The sequence below is a fragment of the Macrobrachium rosenbergii genome, chromosome 42, assembly GCF_040412425.1.
Source record: "Macrobrachium rosenbergii isolate ZJJX-2024 chromosome 42, ASM4041242v1, whole genome shotgun sequence".
In the NCBI taxonomy this organism is placed as follows: Eukaryota; Metazoa; Arthropoda; class Malacostraca; order Decapoda; family Palaemonidae; genus Macrobrachium; species Macrobrachium rosenbergii.
Window position 1 is genome coordinate 58677638 of NC_089782.1, and position 22500 is coordinate 58700137.

Consider the following 22500-nt stretch of genomic DNA (forward strand, 5'->3'; position numbering starts at 1 on the left):
TCCAATCCTTAAACTGCACAACATCGTTTCTAGTCTACTTGGCATATAATGATATGGCCAAGGAGACACTGATGACTTAATACTGTGTATCTTTTGGTTTATTTTAATATTTTCCGAAAGGCACTATCAAAGACTTTTCATTTTCTGACCTACAAGAGGATATAGTCGGCATCTCCTGGATTCTGGAGATGTGACTGCTGTCTTAGCTAGTTGATCAGCATGGGAAGGAACCCAGCAAAAATTTACTTCTTCACCTCTTCTTTCCACTAACAACAACCGTTCCATAATCTCTAAAATCAGTAGGTTTAAAGGATTAAAAGATTCCAAAGAATGAAGAGCACTTCTTTAGTCACAATTAATAATAAAACTGTTTCCATTCTAAGTTATAATCTGCTTTAAGGCCTTTAAAATTTCAGGCAGTTCTGCTAAAAAAATAGATGCAACTGATGATAATTTCCCGCTTCTTTCTACATCAGGAAAGGCCACTCCAAAGCCGACGCCAGCATCTGACTTTGAGCTATCCATGAAAACTGCAACCAAGTTATCAAGTTGGGAGAAATGATCTAAAAATATTGATCGCGTTGCCTCACTGGACATTTCTGCTTTTGTCAAATTAAAATACCTACACCATTATACCTCTGGAAGGTTCCGGGGAGGGGCGGCTAACTGAATATCTAACTGGTAAAGTCTATGTCCTTAGCATGCTTAATTGACGGTCTATATGTTTTACTCTAAAACCAAATTAATGGTCGAGGTTGCTCGGGGTGATTTTCATAGAATCGCCAATGCCGTTCGTTCATTTCTGATACAATGCTGGTTAAGGACTTGGGAAGCCTCAGAAGTCTGTACCAGCTCCAAACCAGCAGATATTGTTAATGAAGTTCCAGAGGCATCTCCCCAGCATCTACAACATGCTCTCAGGGGGTGATGACTTCAGTGCTCTTGTAGCCAGACTTACTCCTCCATGATGAATTGAAGTAAGCATTTTAAACCTAATGGGTTTTGCTGAGGAGTACACTTCACACCCATGAGTTAATTTTGAAAAGACTAATGCTTTGTATAGTCTCAACATCAGAGTTCGGTTAGTATCCCATGAATTGTGGGACACAGCTTTCAGCACATTCATTTGCTTTCAAGCATTTCGTCTTAATATACTTCAGTTGTGGAATCCTTGTCAGCTTCCGATCAAAAATCAACCGAAGAAACCTTGTTTTAGCAGCGCATGGAATTCTCTGCCCACATATGAACAGGTCTGGATCAGGATGGAATCCAACTATACGGCAAAAGTACATGGTTACTGTTACTAGCTGAAAACCTAAAACCATTCATCTCAGCCCATTTTACTATATTATCAATGTACAGCCGAAAGCGGCCTTCAGCTGGTGCCATCCTTGTTGCTGCAAAAGATGTCGAAAGTTCATCAATAAAAAGAGTATGAGTTACATCTTAGGGAATTATTTTTGATATCCCATTAATTACTAAGGCAAACAATCAAACACTATCCTTGTGGCACTCCTTGGTTGAATACATCTGACATTTGTGCTCCAATCTGATCCTGAAATATCCTATTTAAAAAAAAAACTTGAGAAAAAGAGGCAAATCGCCTCTCAGGTTGCATTCATAATAGAACCCTTAGGATGCCATATCTCCATATTGTATTATAAGCCCGCTAAAGATAAAAAAAAAGTGACATGATGCTTTTTTGTTAGCAAACGTTTCATGTATTGAAGATTCCATTCGAACCAACAAATCAGTTGTGGACAGCAGAGTTTGAAAACAACACTGAGCAGGTGATAAATATTTACTACGTTCCAAGTACCACATCAAACGTGCATTCACCATTGTTCCATGATCTTACACAGACATGATGTCAGTGCAATGGGACGATAATTCTCTGTCTTGAATGGGTCTTCAACTGCTTTCACAAATAGCAGTAATTTTAACATCTTCCCCAGCTTAGAGAAGGTATGTTCTCGAAAAATTCTGTTAATGAGGCTTAACATAAACGCTTTGGTGTTTCTGGTGTATGTTTGATCACTGTGTATACTATATCATCCAGTCCAGGAGTTGACTCATTACGCTTACTTAAGGATGATTCAAATTCCCTCACAGTAAAAGGTACTTTGTATTGTTCATTCCTTAAATATTAAAATAAATTTCTACCTGTTCCATTACCCTTCTTTGAGCAGAATAGGGTCTGTCATCATTTATCTTTGCAACATCAGCAATATAATTAGAAAACTCATTTGCCACTAACTGGGGATCTGGTACTTCACAACCATTGATCTTGATAGCTGGAGTTGACAAGGAGTAACTTTACCTGCTATTTTTCTAACTCTTCCAGACTAAAGTCGGAGGTTTTTTTTTTATTTAATGATGATATGAAAATTGTCTAAGATTCCTTTCAACCCTTTTTTATTTCCATATGGATATGAGCTCTTGCTTTTCGAAATTCATTACGGTAATACTTACATCTTCGTCTGCGATATCTGGTGAAAGCAAGCCTCATAGTTCTTTGAGTTTCCTAGCATTTACGAGTCCACCAGGGAACTGGGCGGCCGATAAATATGCCTGAAGCCTCAGGTATTGACTGAAGACCGGCCAAAATTATAGTTGTATTGAAAAAGTCAAGAGTATTATCTAAAGAGGGAAAATCATCAGCCGAATCATCCATTGAGCTGTGTTCCTGGAATGTTACCTAGTCAGCTGTACCAATGTTCCATTTAGGTAACCTCGAGGATGGAGAATTTGAAGATACATTCATTTCTACTGGAAAATGATCGCTGGTAAATATATCATTTATCACTCCCAATTGAAGTCAATAAGGAAGTCACCACTGCATATATGTAAGTCAATTCCTGATAATGTTCCTGTTTGAACATAAAAATGCATAGACTCCCCTGTGTCTAGGATTCCCACATTTCCATTTTCTGTGATAGAAAAGAGGCAATCTTTTCTTCAATTGGTAGCGATATGACCCCAAAGGGGGTTTCTATTGTTCATATCCCCCAAAATAACAAAGGCATTTGGTAGCTGTTGAATGAGGGATTTAAGTTCATCAGCGGGGAAGACTTCACTAGGTGGTAGATAGAGAGAGCAAAATATATATATTCTTTGCAAATCGACCTACAGAGCTATCACTTGCAGTGTTCACTGGATACTAACAGGATTTTGTGGGGTGCCGTTACGAATGCATAAAACTACACCCCCATGGCTTCCTATATTATTGTTATAAGGGGAATGGTTGGCTGTATGCTCTCACAGACAAGGACTTGTATTATTACCAGTCATAGTCTCCCGCAAATATATGCATGCAGGAGTCACTTCAGATATAAGCAACCTTAGTTCTTCTCATTTAGCTCTTAATCCCTGACCGTTCCAAGGGAGAAAATTAATGAATTTTATTTAGATTTTGAGCCATTAAACTGGATCCCCTTTTGAGTGATTTTACTTTACTGACTTGATCCTGCCTTCTTCTGGAAGGAGACTGATCATTTATGGCTGCTCTCCGTTTTGGAGGAGGAACCTGCCACAGTTGGCAAAGCCTCCCTAGTATCATGGTTGTTGGACACCTCACCTTTGATGGCATCTTCATCAATGAAATTTCAAGCTCAGGAGCACCAGACAAAGCTGGCGCTGCCAGAGGGACACATTCAGTGGATAAGGATGATGAAGTCTCAAAAGAGGCCGACACACCAGGTATAACTGGTTCAGCCTCCATCGAGGTGGGGAGTGCCAGGCATATCTGGAACAGCCTGTGAAGAGGCAGGAAAGTCAGAGGCAACTGGCGCAGCCTCTGAAGAGGCAGGAACACTAGAAATTACTGGCACAATCTCTGAAGAGGGAGGAGTGCCTGAAATTACTTGTGCAGTCTCCGAATAGGCACGAGTGCAGGTCGCCAGAGATCTTCCCTTTGCATTAGCCTACCAAAGAAGTACCTCTGGTAGCATTTACATTTCGGTTAGCCACAATATTAGAAAATGATTCCTGGTCTAACATACTGGCTTAATACTTTCTATTTAGCCTCTGCAAATGTTATTCGTTCAGTTACCCTTAATATCTTCCATGATTACACATCATAAAAACTCAATCACTTATACAATAAGGGTACGCTTTAAAAAATTGACACTCAAGGAAGACCCCAAGACTGACAGTTTCCATTTTAATTGGTCTTTTAAAACACTGTGTTTTTACCTCTTTCTTTGGAAACACTTTGTAATTATTGTTTAGTGCAGCTGAAGAGGACCTTAGTGAAGAACGAAATTTCCTGTTTTATATTTATTCACATAAACTTTGTTTTATACGGTGGCCTCTTTTTCTTGATCATTCAGACAAAAATGAAGAATCTGTTATTATTACAGGAGTATACACAAACACATACACATGGATATATATATATATATATATATATATATATATATAATATATATATATATATATATATATATATATATATATATATATATATATATATATATAATGAATTATAGGAGTTTTCCACTTTTAAGTGGTAACCTATCTATTCTTAAGTTTTTAGGAATGGAGTTGCGAGGACCCTTGCCAATATCCGTGGCAAGTCGACTGACTGCCAAATACCTAAATCGGTGATTCGATGAATATAGGCCCAATGGATTTTACGGGTAACGGACCAAAACATTTTTTTTTTTTAAGCTGGGTCGATCTCAGGTCTTCCACTGGTGAAGAAAGGTTGATATTCACTTGTTCACACACACACACACACACACACGCGCGCGCGCACACGCCCACTCTACCATAGTGCCCACATGACCAAGCAGCGTAATAAAAAGTTACTGGCGAAAACACAGCTTCTGAATCACTGGTGTTGCTAACTCACAGGCCAATCATCCTTCTCCTCTAGGGATTAAATTTCCACTGTTTGATGTCCACATAATCCATTGGAGATCTTGATTCGAGTACCAATACTCTTCACTAGCGAGCCAGTTTGGTAACAGAAGCTTTATATAAACACGGCAGTCCGTTTGTTCATTTTTATGTCAGCAAGTGATAATGCGTCTCCTGAATAGTTCGTTTTCTGTTTCGCAGTAAATGTTATGTGCATTTAACGCACTGCTAAATTTGATCGCTTGGAAAAGAAGGAATCTTTTACATTTGCGTCAAGTTACAAGAAACTTGAGCTTTATACTATTTTGAGAAACTTGAAGCCGTTCGTGTTGCTTGAAATGCCAGTGGGCAGTTCCAAATCAAATAATAAAAACAGGATCTTTTCACAGGCACACACGAGGAAGCCGCGTTCGGCTGTGACATCAGTTGTAAAATATATTATAAAACAAAGATGCTTCAAAAGAGATTCGAGCATAAGAGGCGCATCTGAACTAGCATTCTATTTTATAATGAAATAAAATATGAAGACAACTGACATACAAGTGAGTTAGAACTGATTTTGGCACTGACTGATTTAGTCCAGAACTTCGAAATCATCAAGAGCCCTTACAAGAAAGATTTTCTTAATTAAGAAATCCTCTTCCTAAATGGCTACTCATAAACCGTCAATCAAAGACGCAATTTAAGACACGTCGAAAAAGCAAACATTAACTATGAAATATAAGGAAAATAAAACAGATAATGCAAGAAAACAAAATTCTCGCTTACCTTGTTGAAATCAAAAGTAACTGTTGGAAATAAAACAATACGTAATTTGGTAAATCGGGTATTACAATTAGACTGAAAGTTCAGTGACAATTGTGCCTAGACGTAATACTTTTGGTGAAGCTGAAATTTACCACTTATATTTAATCTAAGAGAGAGAGAGAGAGAGAGAGAGAGAGAGAGAGAGAGAGAGAGAGAGAGAAAGACGTGTAGGCCGAGCAACAGCCAAAAAAAGGTGTCTCAATCAATACAAACACTTCGATTAAGCCCAAATCTCTCGCCCTATCCTGTAGACCGGCTCTGCCGTTCTTTTAAAGAAGCGGTCCTCCTGGGAAACGATAATTCAACACTTCTCTAAATCACCGGAATCCAGGAGACTTTCTTGTAAGTGAGATTTCATCGGAGAAACCATGCAGTGTCACTGAAGTCATGAGAAACAGGAGATAGAGAGAGAGAGAGAGAGAGAGGAGGGGGCGTGGGCGTCATCGAGTCAGACGGATTCAAATTTCTAATGCATAATATAACACTGAGCTCATCTGCCAATACATTTTATTTTCAAAGGAAATATATACTACTAATTCAGGGACCAGAATGTAATAATATTTTACATCATCAGGGGAAGACAGATATTCTGTCAGGAGAAAACAGATGTTCACTTTCGATCTAATTCTAACAACTAAGAATGTCCTTAATGTTATGGCTATAGAGAGTGAGGAAAATGTTTGTTCTCAAATACTGAAACTGATGCACATTGCTACCTTAACACGTATACCGATAACAATAAAAAACAGAATAGAAAAACATACATGGGAATTTGTTGGCACTTGCATTTATATGTATAATTGCATAAAAATATTTACTCATACACAGACTTCCTTCAGTGTGTTTTTATACACGTGTTGGAGAGATCTTATATTTTACTCATATTTTACCAAATATCGTTAGCGTAAAGTGGCATACCGGAGTGGAGTAACCACTTGTGAATGCATGACTTGGAAACAGGTTATTCCCTGAAATGAATCTAATCTTCCTATTCTGACCTGTGCCTGCGGTCTCAGCTTGAACCTCTCGTCCGGTATCTAACGACTGAGGTGGGTCTTCTGTGCTTTCCTCTTTTTGGTTTACAATGTAGTTGCAGTCTGGGCTTATGAGATATACGAGTATATTGTTACGAAGTGATCAAGCACCTGGTTATTACACAAACAGGCCAACAAATCTTCTGTGCAAATGACAATACCAAAAGTTACCTCACATCGACCACATACTTGAAACCTCATAACAAAGAGTGACTGAATCTCTAAAGGTATAATAATTCCATAAACTTACTTATCACTCGAGAAAATCAATGTAACTTTATCAAGTTATGGAGGAGGTAACAATTATTAAGTTATATCCAGATGAGTGGAATATGGGTTATCTTCAACAGCACTGTAGCTCTCTCTCTGGTTCTATTTTACCTAGATAAGTCTCAGGTGAACAAACAGATACATCACTTACCTTGTACACACTCATTAATGTCTGTAAGTACTGGTGATCAAAATGAAATGCTATCTTTTAAAACTTTAAACAAACAGGTTTATTTCTAAGTTCAAAAATTATATGTAAAATTCACAATCTCAAAAGATTTACCATTAATTGACAACAGTGTAAGATTTAAGTATTTCTTAACCAAGTTTAATTCACAAAACTCTAATTTATCAAGAAAACAATCTGGTTAGGTAAGAATCAAACTATTAAATATCACTTAAGTGCCAAGCATTTACCTGATTTAACCATTACAAACAGTCACCAAAATATTACTGACTGGAACCCACATAACATTCTCCAAAATCTCAGTAACAGGTAGGCACTAACAAAATGCTAAGAAATCACCAGCAAAACACAGTAACAATAAAATCATAATAATGTGATAGCACAGACATATAAGAATGCAATATGCAAAAAATGGAAATACAACAATCACCAATAATGTGCTTAAAGATTATATCAATCTTTCACAATAACTTTTCCCTATAAAAAGAAAAGTTAAACCCACGTCTTTCTAAGACTTATTAAAAAACAACAATTCTCTTTTACCAAGAATATCACTTTATAAAACTCAGTAGTCACCACATTACCTTTTGTATTGATTACACTATTACATCTCCTCAACACTTGCATAAAATAATATTCCTGATCACCCTCTACAAAATTAACACACTCCTGGGGTGAGTTTAACAGAGCTTTTACAACAGATATGGGATTATCGAGAGAGAGGGAGAGAGAGGGATCTTTCTCTGAGGACTCTTTCTAGCAGGCTACTGATGTCTTTAGAAAACACTGCGCTCTTAACTCTCGTACAGGCGCTTTCAGAATACTCGAGAATACACATAGGGTGTTCACACAGAATACACATGTATGAATACACATACACACACGTATATAAAGTATACAAATACACACGGGTGAGCTTCGAGGGCAATACCCTTATCTTTACATGATGGACATTTCCTGTTCAGGGCTTACCAAACCTTTCGTCAGCCAAATGCAGCTGGTAAACAATGGAAAATGCCCTTAGATCCAAAGCGACACCACTTATCTGCTGTTCCTCTTCCTCTCTTTCTCAGATTACAAACAGAATAAGCATAGGCAGAGTTAATAACGATGGGATAAGCATACAGAGGACAAAACTATAACAGGAAACTCGCCGACAGGGTGACAGCTCGTCACGATAACATAAGTGAATTCTTTTTCTTGTACTGCAGGTTACAGACACCTGGGTAAACATCGAAGCTAGCCTTTATTCTCCCTCTCGGCAAGCAGGATGTGGTGACCTAATAAGCATTTCACAAGACACTTCAAACATTGAACAAAGGGTAAAATATTTCATAATAATACAAGCCTACATAACATATAACTTATCTGTAAGAAAAAGACATTTTAAAATCACGTCTTCACAACAAATGATTAATCTTGTAAGCAAAAAATCAAAATTTTCAGACTTATAAAATGGTTATACATATTATAACACCTTATAATATTCCTCCCCCTAAAAGATTAATTATCCCGGGTTCAAATCGGTGGATTCAGAGAGGGATAAATAATCTGCAATTACACTGCTCTCTCCGAAAATGTTCACTCTCTTTACGCAACAAAATTATACAAACAATCAGGGAAAATATTTTGGCTGAAAAACTTGTACAAAATAAGCAATAAATTCCAAACACGTTCACAAATCTTTGTAACTCTTTCACCACTTTAGAAACAAACTGGGCTTGCCAAATATTATCAAGTAATTGATCAATAAGAGGTAAGGGATAATTATCAGCTACACTGATGGAATTCAATTTCCTGTAATCAGTTCACATCCTAAACGAGCCATCTGGTTTCTGTACTAACACACAAGGAGAACTGTAATGACTTGAACTGGGCTCTGCCAATCCATGCTGCAACAAATATTCAACTTCCTTTTTCAAAACATCTCAATAAAAGGGTGATACACGATAAGCTCTTTGCTTGAATGGTTTAGCATCTTCTCTGATCTTAATCTCATGCCTTGTCAAGTTGGTACACTTAGGTATATCTATAAAAATTTTGGGGAAGTTTTGGATCATGTCAGTTAATTCTTTGCTCTGTTCAACACTTAGATGTTTTAGTTTGCTTTCTAAATTTTCTAATATCGAGGAATTATTCATCTTACTTTCTGCTCCTAACTTGTAACCATCATCTTCGTCTATATATGAAGTTGTTTGGGTTATAGACATAACTTCAGTTGTAGTTTCTGAATAGTAGGGTTTCAGAAGATTTACATGTATCTTCCATCGTCATTTCCTTCTCCCTGGCGTTTCAATCACATAAGTTCGATCACTTAACTTTTCTGTTATCCTATAAGGACCTTGAAATTTATTGTAAGGGGAAACCTTTTCACTGGTAAGAACACTAGAACTTGCTATCCAACATTAAGGCTTCTTAACTTAGTCTTAGCATCATATTTTCTTTTCATTTCCTCTTGGCTTGTCTTTAAATTTTCTAAAGAGAATTTTCTAATTTCTTCTAACCTTTTCCTTAAGTTCTTCACATATTCTCCTTGGACTTCCTCTTGATTTTCTTCCCAGTTCTCTGCAAGGATTTTCAACGGACCTCTCACGTCTCGACCGAAAATCATTTCATTTATTAACATCCCATACTTTCTTGATAAGCATTTCTTACCTCAAATAACATTAAGGGTAAACCAATATCCCATTCTCTTCCCGACTCATTACAGTATTTGGTTAACATACTTTTCAAAGTTTGGTGGAACCTTTCTAAAGCTCCTTGAGTCTCTGGGTGATAAGCGGTAGATAACTGTTGTTTCACTCCTAGCAAATTTAGCACATCTTGGAATAATTTTGAGGTAAAGTTTGTTCCTCTATCGCTCTCTACAATTTCTGGAATTCCAAATTTGGAAAAAAATTCCACCAACTTCTCAGCTATTACTTTTGCACTTATACTTCTTATAGGAATTGCCTCTGGATATTTTGTTATGGGACACATTAACGTCAACAGATATTCATGTCCTTTTTTTTGTTTTCAGAAGCAGACCAACCACATCTATTATCACTTTGCTAAAGGGTTCTCCTCTAACTTCTATCAGTTGTAGGAGAGCTTCTTGAATAGTTTCATTTGGTTTTCCAGCTATTTGGCATGTATGATACTCCCTGCAAAATTTGCTGACATCCTTGTGTAGTCCAGGCCAAAAGAAATACTTCATAACCTTCTCAACAGTCTTCCTGATTCCCATATGTCCAGCTTAGTGCGCTACTGCTACCACTTGCTTCCTCAATGGATACGGAATTAAAATTTGATGATATTCACCCCATTCAGCATTTCATGTTATATCTGTAAAGTCACCACATCGGCGCCAGCGTAGTGTTTCGGCGGCGCCATTAATTAAGTCTCCGCTGAGCATGTTTTCTTTGGTGACTTCCCATTTTCTTCAAACTCAATTAGTCACGCCTAAAACGTGCCAGGTCACGCATTTTAACCATTTTTACTTTATGCGTATTTATACAAATGTCACACATTGTGTATCACATGTTTCTTCATTCACAGGCATCAAGACTGTATCCATATTGTAGTTCTATATGTTTTGTATTGTAATTTGTACTCATTCACTGCACATTATTGTTTATTGTTTCGACCTCAGGTCACAGTCAATTCCATTGTCTCTCGTGGGCCGGCGTCAGTCGGCCACTATATAAACTGCCTGGATCTGTAATAAAGTTGCAGTAACTTTTACCTGCTCGTTTCTTTGACACCTTACAGTGGTGACCCCCGGAGTATCCCGGAGCCATTAACGGACCGACACGGCGACTTAGTCTTGGCTTCAGGATTTCTCCAAAACGCTCTTAGCAGCCTAAACACGGTGCTGTAACCAGCGTTTGAGCGTGCTGACTCTCGTCGGCGTACCCCACCAGCGTCACTAGCGGAACCACATGGCGAACGAAAGTACGTACTGACGCGAGCACCCCACTCCAGTAAGGGGTCAAAGGAGCGAGCATGGACGCGGATATCCCCTCCTTCATACAGTTAAACGTGGACCCCGCGGACTCGGAGGTTTACCTACCTCCCATCACACCCGCTCCCGCCCCTGCATCAAGGCCCTCCCGCAACTCCACACCAGCGCCCCGAACACACGACGGCTGGGCAACACAATCGCGGGCCGCCCTCACCGTAAAACTGCTGCTGTTTATGCAAGGGAACCCATCGATGTGGCTGCGCAGGGTGGAGAGCCACTTCAGAATCGCGGACCTGACGGACGAAATCCTACAGGCCGACACAGTGCTCAACGCCCTTCCGGAGGACGTGTACAGAAAACTCATCTCGCGAGTACCGAAACACACACCCTCACATACAGCACCACAAAAATTCCTCCTCGAAGCTTGCTGACTGCCCATCGCCGAGCGGTAACGCCCGTGTATCGACCTTGCCATAAACCCACGCCACGACCTCAATTCAAGAGATGCTTGGAGCATGGTCGTGGATCTCCCGTCACTACCAGACTTGGGTGGCACCAAGAAGCGGCAGGAGATAAGCTTCGCACGGGAAATCTACCTTCACCAACTCCTCCCGGAGTATGCCAACCAGATCGCTCACCCCTACACCATGCCTATCGAGGACCTCATAGAGACGGCGCAACATCTCACAGACTCCGTCAAGGCTTCACAGCGGCTAAAACCGGCCACTCTGCCGGTCAGCTCCGTCCAGCCTGAAGAGGATGTAGAGCAGCCCGTCAACACCATCGCCAACAGACGTCCACCGAACCACAGCAGATGGAGGTCCCGGGCTTCTGTCGCTACCACAAGTGGTTCGGAAGGACGCCCAAACTGCCTGCCACCCTGCTCGTTCGCCCGTTCAAAAAGGGTCTGGGGTGGCGGCGGCCAGCAGGACAGGCCGCCATGGCAGCCGAAGAACCCAGGACCTCAAAAACAGTAGGTTTTTACGTCGGCGACACCGTCTTCGGCAGGATGATGCTTGTCGACACAGGGGCCTTTAAATCGGTCTTCCCAGCATCCAGAGAGGACCGCAACCAGACACCAGACCCGGCCGCTTTCCTGACGGCCGCCAACGGAACCCCCATCCTCTCCTACGGCACCAGGCCCCTGTCGATCTCCATCCTTGGCCAGTTACTCCTTTGACTTCATCGTCGCGGACGTAGGAACCCCACTCCTGAGGGCCGATTTTCTGGCGCACTTCGGCCTGCTAGTCGACGTGAGACGCAAGCGCCTCCTCGATACCAACTCCTGCCGGTCTCTCCCGTTAACAGCGGGACCAAGACCCACCATCAGCGCCGTCGCCCTCCACCAATATGCACACCTACTGTCGGAGTTCCCCGAGGTATTTAAGCCCGAGTTTCGCCAAGTCCCCGGGGCCCCAGCCAAGCACGGCATATACCACCATATAACGACTAAAGGGCCCCGACACATGCGAAGTTCCGCAGGCTTCCCCTCAGCGCCTTCAGGAGGCGAAAAAAGCATTCGCGGAGATGGAGCGGATGGGCATCTGCAGGAAAGCCTCCAGTCCATGGGCCTCCCCTCCACATGGTGCAGAAACCGGACGGCTCCTGGAGACCCTGCGGCGACTACAGGCGGCTCAACATTGCAACAGAGCCCGACCACTACCCTCTACCCAACATGCAGGACCTCACGGCCTCCTTTCCCGAGCCAAAATATTCACTAAATTGGACCTTCTTAAATCTTATTTCCAGGTACCTGTTGCGCCAGAGGACATACCAAAGACAGCCATCATCACGCCCTTCGTCCTATGTGTTCGCCTTCTCCACCTTCTTCGGGCTGAGGAACGCCGGGGCCACCTTCAAGCGGCTCATGGACAGCATCCTGGGGACCTAAAGTTCTGCGTCTGCTAAATAGATACATTCTCATATTTTCCAGGTCTCACAGCGAACACCAGAGACACATCAGGGCAGTCCTCCAGCGCCTCCAAGAGAACGGCCTCGTCGTCCGCTTTGACAAGTGTACCTTCGGCGTCCAGAAAGCAGAATTCCTGGGTCACGAGGTGTCTCCGACAGGCGTCCGCCCTCTTACATCGAAAGTAGCAGCCGTAGCCAGGTTCCCGACACCCACCTCCATCAACGCTGTCCAGGAGTTCCTTGGGATGGTAAACTTCTATAGGCGGTTCATCCCTGGGATCGCGCACACCACGGCTCCCCTGACGGAAGTCCTAAAAGGCCAACCGAAGTCCCTGTCCTGGGGACCCAGCCAGCAGCAGGCCTTTTCCCTGATGAAGGCCGCCCTCGCCAAGGCAACAGCCTTGGCACACCAGGATCCCAAGGACCCCCTCCAGCTGACGACAGACGCCAGTAACGTCTCCTGCGGTGCTGTTCTGGAGTAAATCATCAACGGCGTCCCCCAGCCTATCGCCTTCTTCAGCAAGAAGTTCAATCCCGCAGAGACCCGCTACAGCACCTTCGACAGAGAACTCTGCACGATGTACCGCGCAGTTCGGCACTTCAAGTTCCTCCTGGAGGGGACGCCCTTCACAATCTTCACAGACCATCAGCCACTGGTTCACGCCTTCACGAAGCAGGGGACGCATGGTCTTCAGACAACAGTGCCACCTCTCAGCCATAGCCGAATTTACCTGTTCCGTCAGGTACCTCCCCCCCAAGAAAAATTCCGTAGCAGACGCCCTCTCCAGAGTCGAGTTGGAACGCAGTGCCAGGTATTCAACATAATTCACGGCCTCTCACACCCTCCGGCAGGACCAAGGCCAAACTGCTTTCAAAAAGTTCGTCTGGCACAATCAAGCAAAGGACGCCACGGCCTGGGCAAAACAGTGCCTGCAGTGCCAGACCAGTAAGGTGGGTCGTCACACGCAGTCGGGGGTAGGCGAGTTCCCACAACCAGGGCGCCGCTTCGCCACATCCACATCGACGTTGTTGGGCCCCTTCCCCATCAGGCGGATCCAGATACATCCTGACGGTGGTAGACCGTTCGGACGAGGTGGCCCGGCCACACCCATGCAAGAAGCCACTGCCAGCGCATGCGCCGAGGCCCTGCTCTCCAGTTGGGTTAACCGCCAAAATTCCCGGACCACATCACAACCGACAGGGCCCCGCCTTCCTCTCCGAGTTGTGGTCTGCCCTGGCTCAACTGCTGGGAACCACGCATCACACCACCACAGCGTATCAACCCAGCAGCCAACGGCCTGGTCGAACGGTTCCACAGGTCCCTAAAGTCATCCCTCATGGCCCTTGCACCGCCGAGGACTGGAAACATCAGCTGCCGTGGGTCTTCCTCGGGTTGAGAACCGCCCCAGAGCCGACGGCACCCCATCTGCAGCCGAACAAACCTATGGGGAACCCCTTGTGGTGCCGGGAGAGCTCGTGACAGATGAACGCCACTCCCCATCACTGCAGAGGCTCCGCGACGTGGCGGCAAGTTCTTTGTAGGCGCTCATTACATTTTCAAAGCAACCACCTTCATGCCTTCTAACCTGTCATCCGCCACCCATGTCTTCGTCAGAGTCGACGCCGTCCGTCCACCACTAACCAAGCCCTACAGGTGACCCTTCTGTGTGCTGGAACAAAACAGCAAGGCGTTCCAGCTGGCACTCCCATACAAGGACGACTGGGTTTCAAATAACATTAAGGGTAAAGCCAACATCCCATTCTGTCGGAGAGTTCCGACAGTACGCAACACCCTTCCGCCCAACCGCACTCCATCATGCCCCCACCCCGCCGTCTGGGCCGCCCAGGAAGGGACCGCCCAACCAGCAGCCTCACATCGGGAGACCCCTCCGTTATCTTCAAGGAGCCGCGGCCTCTTCAGCGTCCCAGCAGATACAGGGATTAATTAGACACGTCCCCGTCTTGGGAATTTGTAAAGTCACCACATCGGCGCCAGCGTAGTGTTTCGGATATCTTGTTACGCCATTAATTAAGTCTCCGCTGAGCATGTTTTCTTTGGTGACTTTCCATTTTCTTTTGGTAACTCAATTAGTCACACCTAAAATGTGCCAGGTCACGCATTTTAACCATTTTTACTTTATGCGTATTTATACAAATGTCACACATTGTGTATCACATGTTTCTTCATTCATCAGGCATCAAGACTGTCGATATTGTAGTTCTGTATGTTTTGTATTGTAATTTGTACTCGTTCACTGCATATTATTGTTTATTGTTTCGACCTCAGGTCACAGTCAATTCCATTGTCTCTCTGCATATGCCAGCGTCAGTCGGCCGCTATATAAACTGCAATGGATCTGTAATAAAGTAGCAGTAACTTTTCACCTGCTCGTTTCTTTGACACCTTATATCTACAGGTCGATGCTTCCTCATTAGCAATCCATCCCTTAGATAATAACAGGCGGGAGTTTGTTGTATTTCTTCTAGTTCAACAACTCTGAAGAACAATTCTGCCAACGTTGTATCCCTCTTCTGTAACTCCACTAATTTTTCTCTAGTCACTTGACTAACTTCAAAGGTTGAACTCTCAATATCTGCTACTTCAGTAGATTCACTACTGCCGTCAGGAACATTTTGACTACTCGGAGTCTCTTCACCAACAATAGGATTTTCTTCTTCTGCAAGAATCTCTTCAGTTCAGATATTAGGGGAAATTTCACCTACCTGGAACAGCTCTTCTAGGCTCAAAGATCCTTCTGGTACAGGTAAATCTTCAGTTTTTTCGTTTCTATGCTTAGCTCTCTTCATGCTCCTGGTAGTTACACAACTTGGAAATAGGTGAGGGTTTTTCTTCTCTAATTCTGTTGTAGGACTAATCATTAATGGTTTGTCTGTCACTACAGGACAAGGAATGAAGGGAACACCACCAACTTCATTACCCAATAAAACATGCACACCTTCAACAGCCAGCGAGTCGTTTACTGCAAAATCAATATTGCCTGTCATTAATTCATATGACAAATGCAAGCGGCATATAGGAGTTACTTCCTCTCCTCCTATACCTTTTAAGATAACTGAATCTCCAGTGAGATTCTTCTCCAACTGCGGGTGAGCACCTCAAATTACCACACTGTGATTACTACCTGTATCACGTAATATCTTCGCTGGTACCTGTACGCTCAAAGAGGGCGTTGTCAGCATACCTTCATAGATATATGGCTTAAAAGCCTCCTCACTGTTCAGCCACTCACTACTGGAATTTGCATTTCCACTTGTTGCTTAGCACTCTTTGCTTGTCTGACTTCATTTTGTCCCACATTGTTCCTCGTAGTTGGCTTTACCTGGTTAGCCCTTATCACCTGTCCAACTGGCTTAGTCTGCTGATGCCCTTTATAGCAGTCTCGACTATAATGTCCTACTCTCCCACACTTGTGGCAAACAACATTAATTTTCTGCACTTGTCTTGAGAATAGACTAGAAGGGGCGGGTTTAGCATTCCACTGCTGTGAGGTATATCCTGGTCTGGCACTGGTATAATTATTAGAAGGATTTTTCATAGCACTGTTCCTAAAATTTGACTGAGACCTATATCCTGTAAATTGTTGGTTCTGGTACCTGGCATTATAATTCTTTTTGCTGGAGATTATGTTATAGTCCTCACTCAGAGTAGCAGCTTTATCAAGTTTCTTCACCTCTCTCTCTCTCAAATAAGCTCTTATATGTTCAGGAATTCCTCTTAGATATTGCTCTAAGACCACTAATTCTTCAAGTTCGTCCATAGACTTAACTTTAGCCGACTCCAGCCATCATATAAAGCATCTCCTGACTTTATAGGCGTAATCCAAGAAAGTTATCTTGTCATCATTTTCCAGAGATCTGAATCTTTCATTGTAATATTCAGGGGTCATCTTGTAAACCTGTAGCACATTGTGTTTGAGTACCTGGTACGCTTTGCACTGATCAGCTGATAAGGCTAAGTAGGCACTTCTTCCTTTACCAATGAGAACACTTTGTACTAAAACTGACCATTTATCCTCTGGCCATCCCATACCTGAAGCTACTTTTTCAAAGTGATCAAAAAAATCATCTGGAGCTTCTTCTGTAAATTTTGGAATTAACTTCTGTACTCTCGCTACATCAAACACAGGGTCTGTGTTACCGATATAGTTATATGGGTTTACAGGCAGTAAAGATTGAGCTCTGATTAGCTCTAACTCCCTCTCATGTTTTGCCTTTTCTCTTTCGTCTTCTTCTCGTCTCCTCACTCTATCTCTTTCTTCTTCTTCTCGCCTCTTTGCTCTATCCCTTTCGTCTTCTTCTCGCCTCCTCACTCTATCTCTTTCTTCTTTTTCTTTTTCTCTTTCTTCTCTTGCTTTGTGTCTTGCTTCTTTTTCTTTATCAGCCTGTATCTGCAGTCTAAGTAAGTTTTCTTCTGACTCTAACAACTTCATTCTACTCCAAAATTCTTCTGACTCTAAACTCCTAAATTCTGCCTGTACATCACCGTTCTCATTCTCTTGCCTTACCTTATTTGAGAATTCTATCTCAGCTGCATTCAACAGTTCATACGCTTTTGCTAATTCTCCCTCTACTTTACCAGAGCTTATTAATGCTTTGATTGTGACACACTTAACTTCTGCCTCACTCATATTAAAAGTAACATTAGCCCCATATGTTATTGCTAAGCGAATCCACTGTCCCTTAGTCAGGTGAGATTTAGATAACTTTCTGATGGTTGGAGCTGCCATAAATTCCTGAAATTCAAACCGAGCTATTTTTCTAGTTTACTCAACAAGAAGGGTTTACAATTCCCCTTTATATGGTTATTCTCCTACCAAAAATATATTCCTAACACCACCAGTATAAAGTATAAACCAGTGTGATATTCTGTTTAGTTCTCCTTAGACAATGGGCACCAATTAATTTATTCTCCCTGGTCTGGCTAACAAATCTTTTGATTTAATTTCCCGGACGATGGGCACCAAATCTTTAGTTAGGAAGTGATCAAGCACCTGGTTATTACACAAACAGGCCAACAAATCTTCTGTGCAAATGACAATACCAAAAGTTACCTCACATCGACCAGATACTTGAAACCTCATAACAAAGAGTGACTGAATCTCTAAAGGTATAATGATCCCATAAACTTACTTATCACTTGAGAAAATCAATGTAACTTTATCAAGTTATGGATGAGGTAACAATTATTAAGTTATATCCAGATTAGTGAAATATGGGATATCTTCAACAGCACTGTAGCTCTCTCTCTGGTTCTATTTTACCTAGATAAGTCTCAGGTGAACAAACAGATACATCACTTACCTTGTACACATTCATTAATGTCTGTAAGTACTGGCGATCAAAATGAAACTCTATGTTTTAAAACTTTAAACAAACAGGTTTATTTCTAAGTTCAAAAGTTATATGTAAAGTTCACAATCTCAAAAGATTTACCATTAATTAACAACAGTATAAGATGTAAGTATTTCTTAATCAAGATTAATTCACAAAACCAATTTATCAAGAAAACAATCTGGTTAGGTAAGATCAAACTATTAAATATCACTTAAGTGCCAAGCATTTACCTGATTTAACCATTACAAACAGTCACCAAAATATTACTGACTCGAATCCACAAAACATTCTCCAAAATCTCAATAACAGGTAGGCACTAACAAAATGCTAAGAAATCACCAGCAAAACATAGTAACAATAAAATCATAATAATGTGATAGCACAGACATATAAGAATGTGATATGCAAAAACTGGAAATACAACAATCACCAATAATGTGCTTAAAGATTATATCAATCTTTCAAAATAAATTTTCCCTATAAAAAGAAAAGTTAAACTCACGTCTTTCTAAGACTTATTCAAAAACAACAATTCTCTTTACCAAGAATATCACTTTATAAAACTCAGTAGTCACCACATTACCTTTTGTAATGATTACACTATCACATCTCCTCAACACTTGCACAAAATAATATTCCTGTTCACCCTCTACAAAATTAACACACTCCTGGGGTGAGTTTAACAGAGCTTTTACAACAGATATGGGATTATTGAGAGAGAGGGAGATAGAGGGATCTTTCTCTGAGGACTCTTTCTAGCAGACTACTGATGTCTTTAGAAAACACTGCGCTTTTAACCCTCGTACAGGCGCTATCATAATACTCGAGAATACACATCTGGTGTTCACACAAAATACACATGTATGAATACACATACACTCACGTATACAAAGTATACAAATACATATGGGTGAGCTTCGAGAGCGATACCCTTATCTTTACATGATGGACATTTCCTGTTCAGGGCTTACCAAACCTTTTGTCAGCCTAATGCAGCTGGTAAACAGTGGAAAATACCCTTAGATCCAAAGTGACACCACTTATCTGCTGTTCTTCTTTCTCTATTTCTCAGATTATGAACAGAATAAGCATAGGCAGAGTTAATAACGATGGGATAAGCATACAGAGGACAAAGCTATAATAGGAAACTCACCGACAAGGTGACAGCTCGTCATGATAATATAAGTGAATTCTTTTTCTTGTACTGCAGGTTACAGACACCTGGGTAAACATCGAAGCTAGCCTTTATTCTCTCTCTCGGCAAGCAGGATGTGGTGACCTGATAAGCATTTCACAAGACACTTCAAACATTGAACAAAGAGAAAAATATTTCATAATAATACAAGCCTACATAACATATAACTTATCTATAAGATAAAGATATTTTAAAATTATGTTTCCGCATGAAATGATGAATCTTGTAAGCAAAAAATCAAAATTTTTCACGGAGACTTATATAATGGTTATACATATTATAACAACTTATAGTATATATATATATATATATATATATATATATATATATATATATATATATATATATATATATATATATATATATATATATATATATATATATATATATATATATATATATATATATATATATATATATATATATATATATATATATATATATATATATATATATATATATATATATATATATATATATATATATATATATATATATATATATATATATATATATATATATATATATATATATATATATATATATATATATATATATATATATATATACATATATATATATATATATATATATATATATATATATATATATATATATATATATATATATATATTTTATATGTTTCCTGGTGCAGGTGGATCTTATGACTCTACAATTATTACTTTTACTCGAAAATGGCCTTGTAAGATACCCAGGACATATAAAAACACAAACAAAAAAAGTACACACAGATATATATAGGGCTCTTCACTAGGGAAGTGCGTGAAACACGTGGATATAAAAAATAGTTATATTTGATAGCACACAAGGTCAAAAGGAAAATTAACTGAAAATACGGTAAATTACTGCCGTAGAAGTCCTCCCCTAAAGGGGGAGCTAAGGATGCCAGGAACACGGACCAAGGATAATTCTGCTACAGGCGTCTTTCTGAAACGATATTTGGACCCACGTTACACATCTAATGCTGGAATTTGGGGATTGAATTACTCGGGGTGCACTGAAGGCGCCAAGGACTCCCCCGGCGTTACTTGTGACTCAGAGGAAAGAAGCTGTGAACACGTGGGCCTGGCTTGAACCAAGGAATATCAGGAACACAAAGTTATAGGCCCAGAGATTAATAAATGCAAAAGGGCTAAGTAATCGTGACTAGCAACTCGTTTTGGGTACATTACCACATTTGTTTGCAGGCGCAGGGATGACGACGTCTTCTGCGGCACGTGTGGGAGCGTGGATAAATGGTAGCCTCCTCTCCAAGGTATTTCTTCAAATCGTAGATTGGGGCGGAAAAGGGCGCCCTTGGGATGATGAAAAGGCCGCCGTTAATGTCAGCTCGCGTTGAAGACTTGCAATCCCAAAGCAGTCTTCTAAGGCCACGTGGAATGGAACACAGGGCACACAGGGCGGCGATGGGGTCCACGTGGCGCGGCGGAAGAGGAGGGCAGGGGGCAACGGCCCGAGACTTGACTTGTTCTCGGCTTAAACTAGCGGGCGCGTGTGGGGGAGAGCTATCCTGGCCCTGACCTTTTATTGCTTCTGGACAGGGGTAGGGGCGATGTCCTGACCCAGATCGCCGACCGGATATCATAGAAAACGATTTTCTTTTCCCTGTACCAAAGAAAACAGTGCAAAGCCAGTTTACTGTCCCCAAACTATTATATTTTCTCTGAGCCCTTATTTCCCTAGACCTTCAAAGGTTCAAACCAACCCAAAGCAGGGAAGGAGAAGAGTTTCTATTATTTTATAATTACTGGTATACAATATATATATATATATATATATATATATATATATATATATATATATATATATATATATATATATATATATATATATATATATATATATATATATATATATATATATATATATATATATATATATATATATATATATATATATATAGAAATCATCAACACACAATCACGTGTGGAACAGAAATAAATTCTGACTCACGTCAGATCGAACCCAGGTCTCTCAGGTGGAAAGCAAGGGCGTTATCCACTGGGCCATACAAGTCTAAAAGAAGTTGGAACCTGAGAGCAACTGCACCCAAGGAATTACCTGGGCAAGCTAACTGCTTGCATACCAGCGGGTTTTCCCAACTTCCCGACTCAGCAATGACCCAATAGACAACATTTCATTCGAATTATCCCTTCTGAGTGAATAAGATAGAAATCATCAACACACAATCACGTGTGGAACAGAAATAAATTTCTGACTCACGTCGGGATCGAACCCAGGTCTCTCAGGTGGAAAGCAAGGGCGTTATCCACTGGGCCATACAAGTCTAAAAGAAGTTGGAACCTGAGAGCAACTGCACCCAAGGAATTACCTGGGCAAGCTAACTGCTTGCATGCAGTTGCTCTCAGGTTCCAACTTCTTTTAGACTTGTTACATTGACAATACTGGTACCTCTTTTAGAACCGCTGACTAAAAATGATTTTACTCTCGGCAATTCTTACTCTTTTAAGGATGAAGTTTTATTACAGGACGCTAATTTTAAAATGGCCAGTTTAGATGTTGAATCTCTTTTTGCTAATGTTCCTGTGGAAGAAACTATCGATATTATCTTACATAAACTTTTTCCTGAACCAGATTCTGTTTTTAACAATTTTTATCGTACGTCTTTTAAAACTCTTTTAGAACTGGCAGTGCTGGACACCGCCTTTGTTTTTGATGGCAAACTTTTTAAACAAACTGACGGTGTAGCCATGGGCCTCCTTTGGGTCCTACTTTTGCCAACATCTTCATGTGCTCAAGGGAAGAGCGCATGTTAGATGAATGTCCACTTAGGTTCCACCCACTCTTTTATGGTAGGTATATTGATGACACCTTCGCCTTATTTAAGAATGATTGTGATATTGACTCGTTTTTAGCATATGTTAATACTAAACATAATAACATTAAGTTTACT